Source organism: Amblyomma mixtum, chromosome 1 (genome assembly GCF_055824585.1).
Source record: "Amblyomma mixtum isolate Tamu chromosome 1, ASM5582458v1, whole genome shotgun sequence".
NCBI classification, from domain to species: Eukaryota; Metazoa; Arthropoda; class Arachnida; order Ixodida; family Ixodidae; genus Amblyomma; species Amblyomma mixtum.
In genome coordinates this window covers 263735936-263759062 of record NC_143012.1, presented here as the reverse complement: position 1 = coordinate 263759062, position 23127 = coordinate 263735936, and positions in this window count along the sequence as shown.

Below are 23127 nucleotides of genomic sequence, written 5' to 3'. Positions count from 1 at the left end.
GAAGACGACGACGAAGCGGCGGTGGGCTCTCGTGGCGCGCTGTTCTGTTCTGTGTCGTGGAAGCTGGCTCCATAATTAAAAGAAGGCTACCGGTCTTGGGTTCTTCCCGACGTCTACCTTCACGGCTCCTCTGGTCGTGACAATATTAGTGTGAAGAGTGCATAAGCTTCGAAGAGAAATTTCCCCTGATGCAGGTTTCTTCGAACAACACACAATGCTTCTCACTCTTGTCACGTTCTTACTTTAATGAACTGTGCCGTTGCATCAGACAGTATTCCCGCATCTTTTGCTGCAGTCGATGCGTCGTGTCTCCCCCTTTAGCATTGGTGCTGTGTCCATTTACAGCCCGGTGCTCGTTACCCGGCCTGGGAACTAGATATATCAGCGCACGGTCTTTCTTTCGTCGTTGTCAATAAAGAGTAATTTACCGAGCGTGCCCTGCATCTCTGAGTGCCCGATGGCCTCTGCTGGGCCCAACGCAGTCGGACCTCTTGCACTGCTCATTTCTGCTTTTAGACGGGGTCGGTGTGTATCATGTTAAGGTGATCAGGGCTTATATTACGTTTCATGGCAATTCGTGTCCTGCCAAACGCACGAAAAAATTGACACAACTGGTGTTTGCTCTGTCCGTCTTCAGTCCAAATGTGAAACCAGACGCTGTTCAACAACAAGCGACTGATTGGATCGGCATGGAAGTCACATATATTTTTTCCTTTTCTTTTCACCTTCCACTTTGCCTTCGTAAAGGCAAGTTACACCATCTATTCCCAATATAACGTCAATATAGATCCTCGTGATTTGGGTGTTACCTTTTTCGCGAACAAAATTGTAACTTCGCTTTTCTTCAAGAAACCTTCGTTCCTCGACCGACGTGCACCTGTTTTTCTTTAGTATCCCAAGACTTGCTAAATCTAGTGGAGGCAGCCCGAAATATGGCTCTCTTTAGCAGAATACACAGCGATGGAACATATGGCATTTCTTAAAGTGGTATGAATTAACACTTAGAAGTTAATTCATCGAATTAAAAGTTAAGCTCGAATTCGTTCGAATACTTGGAATTCTTGAAGCTACTTCTGTGTGCTAGCTGTCGCCAATGGAAATATGATTGCTGCACGGCACTTTGTCACTGGACGCTAATATTGCTTCCACTCTTAAAGGATTCGCTCAGTTAAGGGTCCACGCTTGAACAGAATTACGGTAAATAAGCTGTTAGTTTTGTAGAAGCGTCCCTGCTATGCTAAACAAAAAGGCAAGTATTCATGTATGCCAAAGAAGAACAAGCTCTCTTAATCGGATAAGTGTAGCTGGCTCTGCGTTCTGCAGCTGTAATGGCTGCAGTAGAATTTTAGCGGTAGACGAAAAGACGGAAGCAGCAATTTAAGTTGTATCTACCGAGTAAAAGAGCCAACCAGCATTGTATGCTTTTACTTGACATTAGATTCCGTGGTGAGATGTGTGATTCATCTTAATTCAATGGTGCCGATGAGTGAAACTCCAGCACAGGTTTTTCCGAGTTTCGAGTTATTTAAGATGCATGAATTTATGAACACGACCGCTCCATGTCTCGACGTGAAATCGAGATACGAACCATGCCAGCATCATGAATAATGCATGAGTTGTGTGTGCAAAAATTTTTATCTGAGTTACATTGGTGCACATAGAACGCACACAATATCTTTAACTATATTTAGAAAACATCGATGGCATCAAACAACGCATGGAGGCTACACAAAACGTTTAAAAAGAATGGAAGCACAAGGCGATGCAAAACGAAGGCCCAGCAAAATAACCGTGTAAAGTTCGAGCTGGCTTCTTGTGCTTAGCCCAATATGCGATTACAGTAAGCCTGACTCTATACTATATATGGCTGATATATTTGGAGAGCTCATGCACGCATCGGACATGCGCCGCAATTGCTCAGTTAGGCAGGAGAGTACGCGGTTTCGCGTCAATTCAAACTCGTGCCTGACAAGAAACGACTTGCACAACTTTGTGCCACTGCACAACCGCGGTTTCCTTTTGAACGAAATAGCTGTTGTTCGCAGGATGAACTATGGGTAGCCTAGCCTGCTTTCTGTGTATATCAAGACAACATTGGAGCGGCCATTACATATTGCTATTGTGCGACACTGAGTCCGAAAAAGTCCTCAGTGTCGCTATTGTGCGACACTGAGTCCTTTCATCTCCGCTGCCCTTTCCTTCGTGGAGAGTAGCAAGCCCGCTAACCATCCTTCGGAGAAACGCGTTTGCGGTCTTCTCAAAAAGATTAATCCCCCCTTGGTTTCAGTTTCCTTTCGCCACCACAACCGTTGGTACCATAGCAGGCGCCCAGCAAGCGTTCTTTCCGCTTAACGCACATCTCCAGTAAAAGACACCAAACCAGCTACTGTGAAGCTGGTGCTGAATGCATAAGCTAAGCAGCATTTGAAGTGGCATACATTCGAACTTATTCTAGCGTAGAGACATTATTGAATTTGACATATGCAGCGGAGACCCTATGGTGTTCTTCGAAGAACTCAATAAAACTATACAAACCGCCTTTCCGAGCTTAGTCATCTCCCGTAAACATGGCCCCTGGCAACACTTGACTCATACTGCTATTCTCTACTGAGCGTTTTATATGATAGGGCCGATGTCTGCTACGCCTATTATGCTACGTTCCACCCATACTCCACTATATTATTCTCATTACACGGAAAGCCAGAGTGCAAACATTAAGAAGTTCACCATCACACTTTTTGTGTTAGAGCACAATTGCTCTGCTGGTGATTCATACCAATCTCACTAATTAACCGAAGCTTTGCAGACATTCAAGGCGCCTAGACTAATTTTCTTAAAACTAGAAAATACAGTCTAGTACATCGTAGATGCACTGAACGTCAGAAACTTCCTGCGACCTCTAAGACACAAGCTCTAATCTACGCACTGGCATCCTGTCGGAGGAGCTATCTAGGATGAACCCGGTCACATTAATACTTGCCTTCTACCACGTCTAAGAAATCCTGAAGGCCTGAAACTTTGAAGACACATGCTCAGAATTGCGACTTTGTATTTAGCTTGAGACGTTTATCACATTCTGAAGCGAAACCTGCACGAATTATATAAGTTAAATTGCAAACACTTGGTTTCAAGGCAGACTATTGAGGAAGGTGTACTTAATGGTATGACTTCAGTAACCATTAATGTTATGCGACTACCGAACAACAAACATCGATTAACTATTCATGTCAAAAGGGAAGCGGAAATCATATATTATTTGGTTTGCGCTTCCCTTTTGGGATGAATGACATACAACTCGCCTTCTTGCTTCTCTAAACTATTAATTTGTTTACACCTAGGTACCAATGCAATGAAGGTCGCCGCCATAGATTTGCAAAAAGAAAGCCCGTGCGCTGCTATCACATTAAAATAAAATTTTATTTTCTGAATATTCAGTATTAAGATGAAACATTTTTTTATGTGAGGTGTGGGGCTATACTGTTTTCATCGTTGCATATACGTCGAATTACAGAGAGCTCGCGCTTTTCAATTTCAGGGCAGATGAGGAGGAAAAAAAATCTACTCTCTCTTTGTGCATGGAGTAGAGTTTAAAATTTTCGATCGCAAAAGCTGCAGAGAGAGGTGATCATATCAGAATTTCATTGAAAATAGCTCACGAACGTCGAGAGACAATAAAGGGTGATATGCTCACAGCCCATGTGCAAGGGCCATAATTCGAATCGAGTACACTGCTTCTAAGCAGTTTCATGCAGCCATCGCCTACGAAGAGTTATTGAAAAATTCCAGAGTAACTTTGGCGGCTCTGCAAAGACACATAAAAATAACACGCTTTTTTACTACACACGTCAGAGTATGCTCGCATTTCAATATTGTCCGTTGATGGGCGACTGAAACATTCGCTAGAACATTTTGCGTGCGCTTTACGTATGGAGGCTAACGATATTTGATTTTAATGCTGCATGAAAGGTGAGCATAAGAAAGCAGAAGCTCTGGAATCTTGCCCGCAATAAAGAGAGTGGCCAAAACGAAGGTACTGTGTTGAGATAGAATTCGAACAGTCGGAAATTAATTGCTGCAATTGCAGACTACCCCGAATATGGCGCCGAACGGAAAAGGATCGTTAGTGTAGACAGCCTACTAAAGGGTATATGAGTTAATCTTTAGGTTAAAAAATCACACATTGGGTGGATAGGATAAGTTATCCGAAGCTTCGCAGTCAAATTTCTTCCTCGTCAAAGCCGTTTCAGAGCATAACAATATCCACCATCGTTATTTAGAGTAATAGAACCTTTCTGGCGCATTTAGATTTGCGAGATGCGGGAAACTGAGAGGCCTGAAAAGCAAGACATGCATTTGAGAATGACATATGTAAGTGTGCGCCAGCTAAACAAAGGTGAACTAAAAACCACTGCTGCTCACGGCGTTTTCAAGGTTATACTGCTCGCAGAAACATAAAAGGCATGACCGTACCCCCAGTGGTATATTCTACACAATAATCCGTTTCATACCATAAGTTTTTGTGCAGGTAAACCAAAATTCACATATATCATATTGGATCAACAAGGGCGGTATGGAGAACGTGTGTAGAAGATTAAGAGCAAACAAGCATGCTGAATTTTACAGAATGCAGATCATATGCAAATCGTGTGTAAATAACACGGAAAGGATAAAAAGCCACACAAAATATACGGTACCGAAAAGCATCTCATGCTCACGTCAACTCTCGACCGCGAGAGAGAGGGTATTTTTGGAGTCATTTGTTGGTCACCAACGCAATGTTGTGGTTTCTGCGCTCTTTACACCTCCCTCATTGTTCTTAGTTCTGATGGGCTATGCAGAGAAAGGAGGATATAAGTTAATCAAAAGAAAGAAATAAAAACCCGGTACAGCAGAGGCATCTACCGACGCAGAGCTACGAACAACTTTAATCATGAACGACAAGCTGCCTTAAAAAACTACCCCTTATAGATAGCCTTCGTCTCTTAGCAAGGACTAAGAGCAGCGCGCCGTTGTTCCCGGGAAATTAAGTAAACTGGTTTTTGTTCTTAGGTTGTCGCATTGCGATGACTATTATTCACCCATCATATAGAACTTGTTCCAACAGCAAGCGCAGAGATGCAGGAGGCAGTCTAAATGATGAAAAGTCCCTTGCGAAGTGGTGTAGGTGAAACTACGAATGCCTGTATTTTTTTCTAATCTCGGTGATATCAGTTGGTAACGCGACTGCGCTGGTGAAGTGGTGGTCCCGTGTTTCAATCCCGGACCAGGACGGATTTTTTTTTTAACTACATAGTTTCTGTGGAAGCTGTACAGCTTTCCTTTGTAGCCATATGGCTGGGTGGACGCAGGGTGGCTTGGGTTGAAGCCAATCAGTAACTTGCTTCTTCATTACATATTAACTTCACCTTGGGGATTACCGAAAACATTTTACTTGGTTGACTTTACTATGCCTAAAACAGGCGAATAATAAAATGAATATACTCACTGCTTGTCGACTCCTATACTCCGTTTCATACATAGCTGTCAACGCTGCCAAAGGTACGAAAGTAGTCCGCTGCAAAAAACAAGCAGAATGTATCCGTCCGCCTCCCGTCGTGGCTGCGTGGTACGAAGCGCGCGCCTGTGTGTTCATTTTACAAAGGGCCTAGGTTCGACTCCCGGCTTGGCCGGTTTTTTTTTTTCATTTCTTTTTTATTTTTCTTATAATTATCATTAGGTAGAAAGTCGAAACTGTCAAACTGTAATGCGTACTTTGAAAAACACTGCGCTATTTACTTGGGCTGCCTACTTGTTTCGAAGGGAAAAAAGCAGTGTAGTGTATTGGCGACGGACGTGATTGCGAAGTGCTGTTCTCGGGCGTTCAGTGACTCTTTTGCATGCGGCAAACAATGAATCATTAATTGTGTGGTGATAGAATTTAGTGCGGCGTCGATTATTACGAGCAGCCTCGGCTAGCGGCAACCCGGCATTGATCGGCGTACTCAGCGGCTTTAAAGTGAGCGGCGTCTGATTCGGAAAGTCTCCACTTTTGAGCTGTTGTCACAAGGAAAATTTTTTGAAGTGCTTCCGTTCGTAGTAATCTTTTTTATTAGATGTCGAATTCTGCGCGTTATGGGTGTGAGCTAGTGCGGTGAGATGGGGATTGTTGAAAGCTGTGTATTTGGGCCCTGAGCAGAGATTCCGCTGCGCAGGTCATCGAACGCAACAAGTGGTGTCGTATATTAGCGCACTTGCCGCTGCAGTTGACATTGTTATTGTGAGAAGCCGACGACGAGGTTCCGTGGTTCCTGAATAGGGCGCACAAAGAGGTTGACAAAGCTCGCTGTTCGTTCTCCACACAGTAGCTCGTCATCGTCCTCTCGCGGTAAGAATATAAACGAGTAAAAATTCGGGCTTCTTACACACCAATGAGATGTAAGTGCAGTGTGAATGAACGTTGTGGCTGGCATTTAATTGTTGACATCCGCTCTCATGTTTTTAATCTTTGTAAATATCATCTTTGTAACTAAAGTTGTCCATTTGCTCGATCGTAATCTACTGTCGTTGTTTTTCACTGCTGCCCAACTCACAAGAATGCAGAAACTGATGCTGTAGGTTATGGAATGGTATATATAACATTTGCTACGCGTATCAAGTGAGTGGCCGACAGCGGTTGTACGGTCGGTGATTTTTACTGAAAAGAGAACAGCGCACCAGGTCTCGGAGGAAGGAAATGCTTCAGGTGAACCACTCAAGCAGACGACATGACCGGCCGGCCTCCGCGGCCGGCCTAGCTGCGAAAACCTGATACAGGACGCACCAGAAAAAAAAAACCCAAAAAAACTAAGGCACTCTGATTTGTAGAACATAAAAGAAAAAGCAATCTTTTTCCAAAATTAAACACCGTTATCATTATACTGCAATATCAATCAATATTTACTTTAATTTTGAATTCATTACAATCTTTACTTTTGACGCACTACATTACGATGCGGACGAGGAGCGCGAACAGGCGCCGCAGCCTTGGCTGCGTTGACTGCTATGTATGAAACGGAGTATAATTGCATGCCGGTGTTGATAGAGCTCGTAGCTTTGCGTTTATATAATAAAAGTGTCTCTATTACTTCGGCATTTTTGCTGGTATGGCAAAAATAGCGGATTTTGGAAAAAAAATATTCGTATTTGAGTAGGTTATTTCAGTATTCTATTCAGCTTTCAGCTGCTCTATATTTGTTTGATTTATAAGCGAAGAAGCTTTGGTATACGATTCAGTTTTTGAAAAATAACTATTCGCGTGCCCCAAAACACAAATATACAGAACAAAACGCCAGAACTTTTTCCCGCCGGGTGCATGTGTTTCTGGATTTAGATTGTCCGCTTTATGGTTGTTCGCGACACAGTGAGCCTAGAAATACACCCATTTACTCTCTCTCTCTCTATCTCTCTCTCTCTCTCTCTCTCTCTCACACACACACACACACACACACACACACACGCACACGCACACGCACACGCACACGCACACGCACACACACACACACACACACACACACACACACACGCACACACACACACACACACACACGCGCGCGCGCGAAATCTGAGCGACTGCCATAACTATTCTTGGATTTACGAGAAAAATTCTCAGTGTCGGTCAACAAATTTAAAGCATCTCAGCATCGCAGATAAAGGAACTTGTGCTAGTGCTGAGTGTGCTGCTTTGCTGCTCACCTAGGCAGAAAGAGAATTCTACAGCCTAAGCAAAGCACTGTTGCTTGTTACCTGTGACAGTCGTGCAACGAGGCCGCCGCGGTGGCTCAGTGGCTATGGTGCTCGGCTGCTGGCCCGAAAGACGCGGGTTCGATCCCGGCCGCGGCGGCTGAATATCTTTGGAGGAGAAATTCGAGGCCCGTGTACTGTGCGATGTCAGTGCACGTTAAAGAACTCCAGGTGGTCGAAATTTCCTGAGCCCTCCACTACGGCGTCTCTCCTAGCCTTAGTCGCTTTGGGACGTTAAACCCCATAAACCAACTTATGCAACGGAATAAAACCAAAATAGGAGCGCTCTTGGACTCTGGCGACGAAATTCAGTGACCGCTACACTGCAGAAGCATAAAGAAGAATATCTTCGGCAAACAAAAAAATGAAACAAGCGGCAGTTCGCTTACAGTAATGCGCTATCCTGCCGAGAAATAAAGCTCACACTTCTTTTTTTAATTTTCTTACTTTTCTTGCGAGGATAGTTGGCCACAGAGATTCGATAGGGCAAACTACGTTTTCATTGAGGTGGTTTTGTTTGTGGCTGGTTGAACTTGAATGTGGGTTCCACTTCGACAAAGATGACGACGCAGAGAACGATGATAACCGGTGCCAGCGCTGAAAGCAAGATGAGTGTGACTTCTCCTCTTTCGCTCGTCAAGAAGCGCTTTACAAGACGACCGTGTCACTGCTTTCAAAACCGTATCTTCGAATCTCCATTGCAAGAGGACCGTCATTTTGTGGCGCAAATTTAAAACAACTAAACAGTATAATGTTATAGGAAACTAAAACTTCACGTTTTCTTTTTTTCATCGAGACAGATAAAAAAAAAAAGATTTTCGAAACGGCGCCCGAGCTTGCTCACCAGTGTTCATCTGCGGAGTGCGAGAGGACTGCGCTGCATATGCAAGCATTTTTTTCACCGTAAAGTACTTTTAACATTGCAAGGGTATAGCTTCACGACGCTAAATAACACTGAAGTTATACTGTAATTGTGTTTATGTTTTCCTTAGTATACATCAGAAGTTAACCAACCCCTGCAGTAGAATACATAACTGTGTTATTAATGTGTTCAACTGCCGTTGAAAGTATTAGTGTTCCCTCTGACAATTCGCCCCAAAATATAGACGGAAAAGTGTAAAACTGCAAACGATGGTGTGAATAATCCCTTCACCAGCACATTACTTTCTACATGTGCATTTTGGACATCGAGCTCACTTATGTTACATTTTGATATTTGTTAACACTATAACTTTTACAAGAAATGATCAAAGTCTAGAAAAAAATATTATGTTCAGGTGAACGTGTTCAACCATCCCTGACATTACGCATTCGCAGTTCGTTTATGACAAAGAGCCCGAGTGAATAGCCCTATACGTAAACCATATCGTATGTCGCAATAGTAAGTGTCCATGAACATTATTTTATTTTTACTACTTGCAATGACTCCAAGCAACTGCGGCAGTGCTGTGGATGCATATCTGCATGCCACTTCCCGGGCATACATTTGGTATAATATGGCGAATACTTCCCGAATCAGTTTAATCTTGAACTTCCCGTCCTTCTCTATTGGCTGAGCAATAGCGACACCGCGTCCAAGGCTTCAGTCTATAACAAAAAGCAAACGCGGGGTGGAGCGTGCAATCAGCCAATAAGGAAGGGCGGAAAAATAACAAATATCATAGAATGGGTTTGGCAGTCGATATCTTATTATACCACGCCAGCCTGCATATGCACCTCCCCTAATGTCTGATAGCAGAAATTTCAACAATGTTGAGATCCTACAGGTATATAGGTAATTAGGGACAGAAAGGCATCAAAGCAGATTTTGACGGGAAATGTAATGCGCCGATCATTTGTACAAATGCTGTCCTCGATAGCAGCGAAAGGTTGCTGAAGCTTCGTGCTCTATGCGATGAAGCAGACCTCCATTTTATTATCAGAAAGAACACTTTCGTATGGCAGATTGCTATTCAGTTCGTTCTTACACTCAACAGCGGCAAAGTGTCTAACGCGCATTGTAGATTTTGTGCAGAGGCATAGGCACGCTGAAAACAAAAAAGAGGACCACGAAAGAATATAACGCAAATTGATTGCACGGAATTGTCGCTCATTTTTTTTCTGAGTAGCTTCATATCAACCTCTCATTTTACTCCTATGCAGCCTGGCTTGCAATGAACCTTGTGCTCAATTATCAACTCTGCCTCTCTGCCTTTTATTTTAGGTTTAGCGAAAGTAAAATGTAATAAATTACCGCAACTTTCAAGCAATTGGATAAGGCAAATGTAAAAAGAGTGAGATTGAAAACCATGCTCTAAGAAGCACCCCCTGCTTCCGCAATTTATCTCATGAGCATATCTTAGCACTTTCAAATATATATCAGCTTTTCACTTTACTCACCTTGCAGCCAGTCAACCGAGTTTTAATCCTACAAAAAGTAAATACTGCCTTCTGTCTGTAAGCTGCTCTCAAGGATTTCAAGCTCGATGGCCAAACATTTATTACGCCCTCCTCATATACTAGCGGAACGCTAGCGTCCAGCAATGTTTTTTTCCTGCAACATAAGCCATCAGCACATCTTGCGACGAATCATCAGCCGTAGAACTATAACTACTGCCGCAAACAATCAGGTCGTCAGTTTTGACGGGATGATGGTTTTGGCGGCCACCCACCCCATCTCTAAAAATTCTGAAGCGCCATCTTTCTCGAATTTAGTGCTTCTTTGTAGCAATCTCAAGAAAAGTAGTTACTATTCTTGGATTTGTAAATCGCTTTCTACCTCAGCAACCTAGTCCTTTCAGCCGTCCACCTCCACACACAGCAGGTCATTGCGAGCGAAAAGCTTCGGAGATCACTTACTGCAGATTAAAACAAACGGGTTTTCAGCCTCTTGGCTTGCTCCACAAATTCAAAAACATGCAATGAGAAAGTTGGAACCCCTTAACACTTGGAAAACGAATGCCAGCCCCCGATTTCTCCTTGACGGCGAGTGTGTGTCTTTCCTGAAGCGATAATCGAAGCCAAGAGAAATGCCCCTACAATTAAGAAAGGGTGTGCTGAAGCTTTAAATATAAGCACTAGGGAAATACGAGTGGCAAAGAGTAATCTTGAAAGTTCAGAGACTGCTTTCGTGATCTCGTCACGTACAAAATCAGTAGCAGCGTACTGCCCTAGCAAGGATAAAATACAACTCAACTCGGGTGCAGACAGCTAAGCACAAACGATCAAGTTGACAACAAGCAGAACAAAGGCCAGCCTAGTCGTACTCTAAACGAACTGAAATCTAAAGGGGGGTCGCTTTCATACATTTTAAAAGAAAAAAATAAGCTCTGCGAGAGAAATGAAAGCTGTAGGGGCCGATACTGTCCTCCCCTGCGGAAAGATAAAAACTTGCAATGTTTTTATTTTTTGCGCAGGTCTCTTTAGAATGATTTGCGACCCAAATAAAACTACGGAAAACGCTATTTGCGGCGGACATCATTTCTAAACTAATTAAACCTGGAGAAACCGTACCACTGCATCACGAGAGAATTGGCACTTAAACCAGAGGTCATTCGAATTCGGGGTAGCTTGCTGACTGATACCAGAAAACGAATTCTATAGGTATTCCTCCCGTTGTGTTTTTCCAAGGAATGTTTTTCTCTCTTCGCTTAATTTAGTATACTACGATATTTTGCATAAGTTCTCCTTACTGTCATAACATACGAAGGCTTGGGTAAGTTTGGTGACAGGCGCACAGCGAAGTACCGCTATGAATCGAAGATGATATTTTTTTTTACATGCCATGAGTGGTCATACATCATCTGACATGACAAATCCGGAAGGAAGGAGCCTGACGATGAGATGCTAATTGCCACCCGACAGTAAGCGCAAAAGGAGGTGGACGCTTACGGTGGACGTGAACACGGAAGGAGCATAAAAAGCTCTAATATCACAGGTATCATAAACAGAACAACAAGTACGTGTCCCATCTAATATTTTTGGCAGCCATGAGTGCGTGCATTGAGGAATATATTTAAGCAATGCAGGCTTTAATAGGATAACACCAGTGATTTTGTTGCATGAGCAGACGTGTGAAGCCTGAAAAATCTTGTATTGGGTTGAAAAAAGTGCGGAAACAACCTAATTGAGAGTCAGGCTAGCACTCATTGCGCTTTTAAGAAATTGATGGAAGCATATCACGCTACATTCTGACTGCAGTCTTTCCCGCAGTTCTATACTTTCTTTTTACACTCATGTCGCATCTCAGACCTTTACTCCTTAAAGAAGCTGCGATAAGAACTTTCTAGCCACTTTCATGAGTAGTTCAGCCGTTCTCTGGAGGCTATGATTGATGTGAAAGTTCGCCTTAAACTGAATCGTTGCGAATGAAAATGCTTAGTCATAAGTATTTATTTTTTTTTGGTTTACATCGCATACGAATCGTATTCCCGCCATCCAACGCCCTCAACTCAGAGGCGCTAATAAGAAAGTCTCAGAAAGCGTAAACTTCAATGGCTAGATCGCAGTATTATTTCGGTGGTCTGGGTGCCTGTGTGCATTACCCGGTTTGTCACGCTCTCTAAGTACTATGGGAATGAGGCGATACTAAATTGAAATACTTGCTTTGGGTTTAGCGCTTGTGCATTCTGTGTAAATTACTTTCGTTTAAAATGTTTTATCCTTCGTTTTATTTTCACTGTGTCTTTACACATGTTTTCGTGTTTTTCACTACTTGCTCTCCCAATTTTCTCAACGGAAAATGTTGTGGTTTTAAGTAAAAAAAGAAAATGTGCCTTGTTGAGTCTGAAACGAGTGGGGCAGCATCCATTCACTCTTCTCGACACCAAAGTTGACGGCATGATTGATTTAGATAGCAGCCTGAAATATGCGCTGCCAATCACTGACCTAGTCTTAAGCATGCTCTTTTGTGTTTAAGCGCTGAACGTTATCAGTTTTAGTTTGCGAAGAATGTAAATGAGAGCAAGCAGCAAGTGACGCGATATAAGCAACGGAGGCCTGATCAACTTGAACGGAGAGTATAAAAGTAGCTGAATCTTCAGCAAAGTCGTTGGCTGCTTTGCAGGCGTTAAATCATTGTCATTGAAACTCTTACGTAAGCATTACAATACTCGAACCTGGAGCACTTTCTCAACGTGGTGACCACGCTCTATGTACATAAAAAGAAAACGCTAAAAAGTTTATCTTGCAAACCGGTTCATTAGCCCTAAAAGTACCAAGCAATTAGCGGCATTTCTCTGGCCGTCGGCGTTCGTTCGGAGCCAATTAGCTGCCCTCTCAGTGACACGACTGTCCCTACCCTGTCGACACACCTTCTTCGTTACAATTGCCACCAGAGAAAAAAAGGAGCCAGCTTGGCGACTCAAGGAGTTGTTCACATCATGAAGTCGTGATAAGGCGTCAGGCGACTTACGTAACATTTTACATGGCCACGACGCGGAGACCAGAGGATGGTGTCAACTCTTTAACGTTATAGTTCACCGCGGAAGCTTGAGGCACAACACGGGAAGATGGCAAGGGACAGTAAAGGCCGATGCCTAGCTACGCGATCAAAGGGACGGGCGAAAAAGGCGTTATACGGGACAGGACTTTCTGCGTTCGCAGCGAGAGCATGAGTGAATTTACTTCTGTAAAAAGTGGCATGGACTTTACAGTTCATGCCACTAGAACCGGTGCTGAAGTTGAGCGCCTGCGCATCTTTCCACGCCCACCACCAGACTGCTTCTGCTGGTGTTTTGAGAACCTACCCTCAACTTCAGCACCGGTGCTAGTGGCATGTACTGTACGGTCGATGCCACTAGCGCCGGTGCTGATGTTGAGGGTAGGTTTTCAAAGCAGCGGCAGGAGCAGTCTGGTGGTGGGCATGGAAAGATCAGCAGACCAGCTCGTAGTTGTCGAGGAGTGATGAGCAGCCACTTTCGGCCACGGACATGTGAATCCGACAATTTAGGAGGCCGTCGTGAAGGGTAAAGTGGTGGGCTTGACGCTGAAGCGATCGAGAGGCTGTTCCAGTAGTGCCGCCGGAAAGATGGTGCTGCAGAGAAGTAATCCACTTGTCCTTACGCTGTTCACAATCATGTTTGGTGAGAGCAACGAGGACAGCACGGGGCCAATACTGGAGATGGTCGTAGCGCCAGACGGCAGTGGAGACCGGGAAAGGGCATCAGCACCAGAGTGCTTTGCGTCCCGACCTGTAGACAACGCGAATGTCGTATTCCTAAAGGCGCTCGGCCCAACGGACAAGGCGACCCATTGTATCCTTCAAGAACGATAGGCAGTATAAAGCGTAATGATAGGTGACTACGTCGAATGGGTACTCATAGTCGAACGGTAGAAATTTCGTTATTGCCCGCAGAATGAGCGAACATTCATTATCTATGGCAGAGTAACTGATCTCAGCCAGGGACAGCGTGCGGCTGGCATAAGCGATAACGCATTTGTGAGATTCAGGTTTTCGCTGGACGACCACAGCACCAAAGCCTGCGACGCTAGAATCTGTGTCTGTCTCTGTCGAGGCGTTATGGTCGTAATGGCCAACAAGGGGGGTGAAGTAAGGAGCCGACGTAGGGTAATAAAAGCGTCGTCACATTGAGAGGACAACGAGGACACATAGCTCTGGTCTTGAAGACGCTCCAGAAGTGAAATGACGCAGCTGCAGAAGGTGAGGCCTCTTCAGGACGGTATCAGATGCAACGTCCTCCACATGCAAAGAGGTTTATTGGCCCTAAAATAACCAAGCACTTAACGACGTTTGTCTGCCCGTCGGCGGTGGTTCCAGAGCGAACCAGAAGCACGGGCTCAGCGAGAGCACTGCCGCTGCCGTGTCGACACATCTTTGTCGCTAAAATTTGTTCAGAAAGCTCGTGTTTGGGGGTGTCGCTTTACTTATTAGAATAATGTCTAAACATATCGCATTAAATATATTGTTTCACCAGATGTTGACCGAGATGGAGGAAAATGAGATCATCAATATCTTGTTGTTGTCTGGCCAATAATTCAATTTAAAAGTCAAGCAGCGTGAAAAAAGACCAATGCAAAGAAATAAAGTCGAGAAAACAAGTGCTCATTTCCCGCTCTTGTCGCCACTATGATTTTTCTCGTCAGCGTGCTTTTGTTTTGCTCCTCAGTGTTTGCAATCAACGAAACTGCTTGTACTTAAATGAGCGTATTTAGATTTTGCAATTTTACGCGAAAAAATACACTGTACAAACTTAACTCTCCACTTCTTGAATATTCCAGTCTTTAACCCACGCATTTGTAAGAGGGGAGATCTTCGCTAGCATAGTTATATATTTTTTTGGAAATAAATCGTACCTTCATGTGGAATACAATCTGAGTCGTTGTTCTCTCGCCGATTATACCCTAAATTACCTGTGCTGCTCGTCGATAACTTCCCTACAACTTTTCCTTGTTTTTTTTTTTGTTTCCTAAGGAAAAGCTTGAGCGCCGAGTTACAGCCTTTTGGTCGTTTGGCTGGAAAATCGAAGACGGGGACACTGAAGACGAAAGTGAAATTGTAAAGGTGCTGTTGCGGCTGCTTTTTGCACAACAGCTAAAACTATTGAAAGTTGCGCAAATACATTCATGAAGACGGTGCTCACGGAAGGAAGGCAAGCCTTAGCTGTGTTATGACAAAAGGTTTTCGACACATCTTGACTTCAATAAGGGAAATTCTTGAACTGGGCACCTTCAGAAAGTAGGTCGGGAGAATGCTCGGCAACCGCGAATAGGTTAGAGTTTCTCTGAGTGTAGCTCGCCTTTAGATAGGAAGAGAGGCGCCGCAGTGTGAGAGTATCAAATTGTCCTCAGGAGTCGGTAGCCTGATGTCGGAGAATGGGATTGCGCCCTGCACAATGGGTTTCCCATCTAGAGGACGCTCGCTGCGGATCACAGGTCACCAACGTGTACAAGGCAAGTGAGACCATCCTTGTCACCCTTGAGAAGGTTGGCCTTTATGCTGGAAGGTAGGATCTGTGACGCACCTGTGAATAATCAAAAGTGTTAGTCAGCGAAACCAATCTGTTCAAGTTGGTCCTTTCAACCTTTGATGATAGTCGCGCGTGCCGGTTTGCATGGTCGTTGCTAGCGAAGTTATGAAATTCCGCAAAATGAGATGATTACTGTCGCTTGGCTCGTGCATATATTTCATGCTACTTTGTCGGGCTCACATTTGCGTGTGCTGCATAAACGCGCCCCTTGAGCATCGTTTTTCTTCATACAAGTACCCAAGGCAATTTATTTCGTCCTTTCTTTCGAACAGACCTGATAGGTTTAAACTCACGGCACTAAGGAGGCAGTAGAATATTGTTCAAGCGCACCAGACACGTAACAGACGGCAGCGTCTAACTGTAAACAAAATAGATGGTTAGGAAAAAATGGTTAACGCAAGGTTATTAAAAAGGCATGATCAAAAGTAGCTTTTTACTAACCAGCTTGGCCGCATCTGGATCGATATTCCTTAAAGATAAATATGGGCACAAGCAACCCTTCTACTCGTTGAAAAAATACTGTCCTTGCTATACGCTTTCTGGCCACATAACACGCCAATTATATATTAAAAAATGAACATGAAGAAGATCAGTTTGCTTTGCGGTCTGAAGTAAGAAGCTGCCTTTTCGCAATTTTTCTACTCTCACTGAACTTTAATGCGGAGAGTTTTGCAAAGAGATTGTTTTTCCATTGACCGATGGGAATCTGTAAACAAATAACTCTTTTTTTTTTCTCCTGCACAAGTATATTTTCTAGGTGGCCGCCTATGTTCTGAGGAAATTGTGCTGCTTTGCTCAGGCAGTGGTTCATACGCCGGTTAGCCTGTTCTTCCAGGGCGTTTTTTTCTTAGAACGATGGTAATGAAGCAACATCGCCATGAAAATGAAGAACTGCGCCTCAAGATTTAGCTATAATCTTCAGAAGATCGCTTGTTTTCCTGTCACTTTACCCCAGACATGCGTTTGGGGTAAAGACCGACTGTTTGGACTGTTTACAGACCGACTGTTTGGACAACATTTTCGGAGAGGTAGCGAAATTTATCTCCTCTGTTGCCATGGGCTTACGAAATACGAGAAAACCAGCGCTGTCTATATTAAACAAAAAGTGTGATATAAAAATATTATCTTCACGTCTTCTTTTGCAGCAATGCGAATTTTAGCCACAGCTGGGATGGTGTAAGATGCCGACGACAGCCTGGGTGCTTAGTAATTTTGGGTAGGGTTATATTTCGCGAAGACATTTGGCGCACACGATAGCTTTGGTTGGTTGGTGGGGCTTATTGTCACAAATCGACTCAAGTTACGAAGGACACCGTAGTGCAGGGTTTCCGATCATTTTACCTCCTAGAATATTAAAGCCTACGTACATCGCCGAGAGCACGCGCTTTTCGCTTCCATCGTAATTGTATCGCCGCGGCCGGAATCAAACCTTGCGCATTTCGTGTGAGCAGCCCAGCCCCATACCACTGAGTAAGAACAGCGGCTGCCACCGGAAATATTAGCCAGTCATGGGGAGTGAGTCGCACCCGGCTTGCGCAACACGTGAAAATGCCTCACAGATGGCCACTTATACTTTCATCCGTGTGTGACTATGCTTCCAAGGGTCATAATTTGCGACCAACTCAGTTGCCAAACTCATTTTTGGGCTGAGGTAACGAATGAATGAGTCGACATCACTTGTGACGGTTGAATGGGTTACAGACACGAAGTTTCTGGGCGTCCGTTTTGTTCATGACGAAATTGTTGGCTTCGTCAAATGTGCAATCATTAATAAGACTCCTACTATTAGGGAGTAATTAGGAGTGATAATATAAATGGGAAAAAACTGTAAGATAAATGCACATAGATGAAGTCTATACTAAAGGAGAGGAAAAAAATTGGACAGACGATTGGGATGGTCGCTAACACAAAATCTGAGCGCTGCGTTTCGATGGAGGCGAAACGCAAGAGGCGCCCGTGTGCTATGCGATGTCAGAGCAGGTTAAAGATCCCCAGGTGGTCAAAATTATTCCGGAGACCTCCACTTTGGCACCTCTTTTTCTGTTTCTTCTTTCACTCCCACCTTCCTTTCTTCTCTTATGGCGCGCTTCAGGTGTCCGCCGAGATATGTGAGACAGATGCTGCGTAATTTCCTTTCCTCAAAAACCAATTTACTTCTCACGTGACCTGCCATCGCTGGTAGACGGCGTGTTATGCTGCTAGCCACCCTGCCAGGTCTTCTCGCGAACCAATTTCCCATTTTGCATTCTTCTGATAGCACGGTGACCGAATGTCACGTTGCAGGGTCATAAGCCAGTGCGTACCGACGCCCGTAAGAGTCGCGCCATAGCTGAGTAGTCAGGCGCCTTATCGCGCACATAAATAGCTCTCGGATCGAACCTACGCTGCCACCGTCTACTTTGTTTTGCAGAAACAAACAGTTTGTTTTAATGCACCACCTGGTGTCAAAAGAAGCAAACTAGGTGGCTGTCCGGAATTCCTGGCAACTTTCGTTTTGATATGGACCACTTTCAAGTTATCTGTCTCCTGCCAAAGAATTTGCCGAAATACGTGTTCTAGTCGACTGCTTTAGTCCTACGATGCATTGCCCGTAATTTATAAACTCTTGGAAGCCGAGCTCTTCTATGTCAGTGACGTTCAGGCGGCGCACCCCATTTTTCCCGTCGAGAACGGCTCGTTGTAGTTACCATCTCTTTTTTTTTTTCGTATATACATATTTCAGTGTAGGTGACCGAGACGCCGTTATTGCATGCCGTTAATTCAGCTTTCCGCTCATAGACGAGTCTCCTACCGACGCAGATGCAGAACGTTTATTTTAGGGGCATGATGACTACCCTGCGCCAAACCATAAAGAGTAGAAAACGAGCTGCTTTCTCTGATTTTCTATTGCTAAGCCTCACGGATACTTGCATCCACAGTGAAAAAAAACTACTTCTGAGCACAGTTTGGCCGTTTAGAGCACAGCAGTACAAAACCAAAGCAGGAAGCGGAGCTTTTCCACACGATTCATTTTATGGGCGTTTATTGGCAGAAAGGTCTCCTCAGAGAAGTGTGTCATTATAGAAGCTCTTATGGCGATTGAAAAAGTCCTCTCTTTCCAACACGCATGCGTGCATTACTTGAATATCAAAGAGCGGCTGGCCTTTGCGCTGCAGACTAAGTTTTTAATTATGAGCGCGGCTAACTACGCACCCCTTCACAACTTGCCGTGGTCTGGTAATAATTTCTTTATACGAATACTTAGAACAAAAAAAAAATTGCGTTTTTTTAAAGTTCCGATTTAGGAAGATATATAACTTCCGCGATCAAGCATAATTATGGACTGCATTACTGTTTTGTATCTGAAACTGAAAAAGCTACTGGAAACGTTGCATGGAAACGTTCGACACTGCAAGTCTAGACTTAATAATCTCAATTTTTTGCTTCATTTTTCAGGGCCCAGTTCCCAAATGCATTTGGTAATAGCCTACACTAAACGATCGCGCTCCATCTATTTTCTAGTATGATCAGCATGGAAGGTGAACAGCACATGGCTCTCAAGACGAATTATCGACCTTACATTTTAGAGGGTTATTTGAAGATGTTTCAGATAAATACCACAACTTCACCACAACTGTTTCAGATAAATACCACAACTTTATGAGCTTCCGTTACTGACCACAAAACCTGCATTCTTTTAAACAAGGTAGCTTCTACGGAGCTTCATTAATTTTACTTTCTGCGTGCAAACGCTATCGCGAGCAATAACAGGGGTGAGTGCCTTATTGAGAGGACTCGTAATGGTTTTCTTAGAATCCGCTATTTGCGCAGCTCATGGTCTGTGTGTGCCACAACGTTCGTAAGCCGATATCCGGTCGTGTAAGCAAAAGAATGCATAATGTATATACGCACAAAAGAAAACAGTAAGGTTGCCTCGACGGGATAACGTTTCGAAGCCCTATCGAAGCACGTTCCAGGAGATATGTCGCCTCATCCTATACCCAGTATACGAATGGGAGGTTTGGTCTTGCCATCTCATATTCCGGCCCCATCGTCCTCGTTCCTTTTAGTGCCAGCACTAAGCGAGTCTGCAACAGCCATGACTCTTGCGGGAGTGTTACATAACCGCAGAATTCACTGCCTAGATTCTCTCCTCTTTCCGTCTCCAGTGCTCTGGTTGTTAAGCAACGTCTTCGCTGGTCGGATGCTGTGCACCTTTTTCTCCCTTTATGTGCTCATCTCAGATTTCGCAGCAGGCTTTCCATGCCAAGGTCTCCCTGGAGGAAATGCATATCCCAGTGGCTACTGCAATGCCCTGTGGGAGGGAACAAATATCCGTAGATATACGGACTGCAGTAGTGAGGCGAGGCACGGAAGCAGTTTCAGTTCGCCTTTACGATGCTCGCCATAAGGGAACAGCCCCATAGGAATATTCATGCGGGCTTTGACTTTGCTGTCTGTCTCGAAGCCTAAATGCACGTACTCTTTATTCTTTTCAAAGCTGAAGTTTAATGCTTGTGTTGAGTTTGGAGCATGATAATGATACTTGAATATGTTATTTAGAACACACCCAAACACAACGCATGTAATTTCTCTGCGACTCAAGGGAATGCATTTGTGACCAATGCCTATTCTTTCTTTAAGCTGCCATGGTTTATAGCTTTGTAATCAATTTTACTTTATATTGTATGATATTCTCATTCACTCTCTGTTTTAGAAAATCCTGATTAGAAAATCTGACTTGCTTCTAGTACTCCTGGGCTGTTACTATCCCAGTATTTTCTTTTTCGGCAACAGAGCTTTTTATTTCCTTGCACTGTGCCTATTTTTTTCTCCGATTTGCCAATCTTGCTTGCGCTGTGCGCATCGATCTGCAAAACAACGTTCGCCAATAGGCGTACGAACACTGCCCACGAGACAATGGCCGCACTCGATGATTCTGGCTAAACACTCCAGCCCTGTAATGTCATTCACGGCGTCCTGGGTATTTTTTATCTAAGATTCTATTCATTGCACCGGCAACCTCTTCTTGTGAAATTCCAAACAATGTGCAGGAACAGTTCATTAGCAGTGTGAATTATTGTTCCCACCAACTTGGTTTCGAAGTGCATTTTCAGGTTCACTACAAAAGTAAAGTGCATCTTGGTTCTTCATTGCGAAGTGCTTTTAATTGTCCTTTGTATTTCTTAAGAAATAATTTTGAACCTCTTGAGCTTTCGCTGCTAATTCACATTGATTGCACCAAAATTTGGCATGCCCTATCATCTTGGAGTACACGTGAACGTATATGTCCACTCATTTACGTTGGCTTTCTGAGATTTCTGTTTTGTTCGCATACTTGTAGGAGTTCAGCACCTTTCCGCTTTCTTAGGGAGGCTTTTGTAAATGATCGCTGCTGGAAATATCTTTCTGGTGAGCATCTTTGCACGGGCAGAAGTTGTTCTATTCTGGGTAATATTTTTTCGCGCTCTCAAAATCGACCGTCTCTCTTCCTCACGCAAATGCTCGCACGCTACATGCACCACGCCAGAGAATTGTCTATCATATGATAACGCTTTTTTCCCAGCGTTTCGTCGCATGTGTGAAGAATGACCCAGTTCGGCAATGTTCACTTCGTTTGAAATATAGCAGATAGTGGCGCTTCCATTGCCTGCCATGTGTTCAGAAATGTGCAAAGTGTCGGTTTAGAGAATTTGAAATCTGCCTGTTCGGCTGCCGTCTGTTTGCAAAAAAGGACAGTAGCTCAGGCCGGCTGACTGCTTTTCCAAAAAGACGGAGAGGTTGGACTAACAACCAGAAAAATAGTAGCAGACGGTCCCGCATCGAAACCTCTTGCAAACGCGCACGGCTCTGGCCTGAGATCTGTTCGCCTGTCAGGCTGTCTTTCTTGGCCTGATCCGCAAACAAGAGAATATATTGGCACGCGGGAACGCACATGGAGTAAAAAAAAAAACCATAATATGGGCACAGGACTGAGACGAATAAAAGATTGGTTTCATTGAACAAATGCTGTGCGGAATACACAGGCGGGAAGACAATCAGAAAGAGTTTTATAAAAAGAGTGCACATTCGAGAAATGAGTCAAAGCAGGAAGAAAAAGATACTTGCTCTTGCTTAGAAGAACACGGCCTCCACGTTTTTGTTGTTGCATCTCTGCAGGCAATCGTCTGCACTGTCCTCGTTTTTTGTTCTTCGTCCGAAAGTTTTCACGCAGTACTCAGCCCCATTTTTTATTCAATCCGGTTTATGTTCACAATCATTCTTTGAAAAATAAGCATCCTGAAATATACAGACGCTAGAAAAACTCAAGTTTCACCTGACCTGAACTTCGAAATCCTGCCGGATATATTCACTGCTGACGTTAGTGCATATTCAGTTCAGTTGAGTACAGTTTATCACCTCGAAGTTCCCCAGTATAGGGATTCTCACGGGCGTTGGATTTTATACAAAAAAAAAATCTTGTGACAAGTAATCATTAGAAAAAAAAAACGATATAGAAAGCCGTAAAGACTTGGAGGGGCACATGGTAACAGTACAGTCAAAAGTAACGCTGTTCCAGTCTGTGGTGGTCCGGTAGAAAAAGAAAACATTGATTCCTCCTTCTTTTTCTGTTCCTTCTGCTGCGGGTGTCATTGTACAATCTGAGGAAGTGTTGTTGTTGTTGTTGTTGTTGTCCTCTAGAAAATGGCGCATACCCACTGCGGGGGATTGGCCAAGACACAGGCGGCAACTGATAGGTGTACAAAATGTTAAACAAGAAAATAATGCTGGGGAAAAATAAAATTATCATGATAATAATAGCAATTAGGAAATAAATGAAAGGATCTCAGATGTGTGATTGAAATAGGTTAAACAAATGCTGTGAGATCGGTGACTGAAATAGAGAACGGGGCTAAATATTCCACGATTCAGAAAGCTTTCATTCCAGAGAAATATTGATCATGAGAAAGAGCAGAGCTTAAGACGGCAGCCGTTTAGTGTCTGTAAGGAAGTTTTGCATGGCGGAGAGCACATTCCAGTTGCTGTGCCCAAGGGAGGAAGCCCCAAGAGACAGAGCAACCCCAGCTGACAGACTTAGGCCAAGCTGTCGTAACGGAAGCTCCAGCAGGCGGCTCCGTAAAGAGGAGAAACGGCGGCAGGTCAACAAGAAATGATCTATCGTTTCGGGTTCTCCGCAGAACGGGCACAATGGGGAGACCGCCAGACCAGATCTATAAAGGTAGAAGTTTAAAAGAGGCACGCGACAACGTAGACGAGTGAAGGAAACCTCAAGCTTGCGTGATCGCCATCCTTTACTGCACCACGGGTAAAGGAGATGCCGGAATTCAGGAGAGGAGGTCAGAGCTGATGCTGCGAATTCTTTCAAGAGCAGATACCTGCGAAACCTGGCCGCGGTAATATATGCGCTGGGTGGAAGCACAGA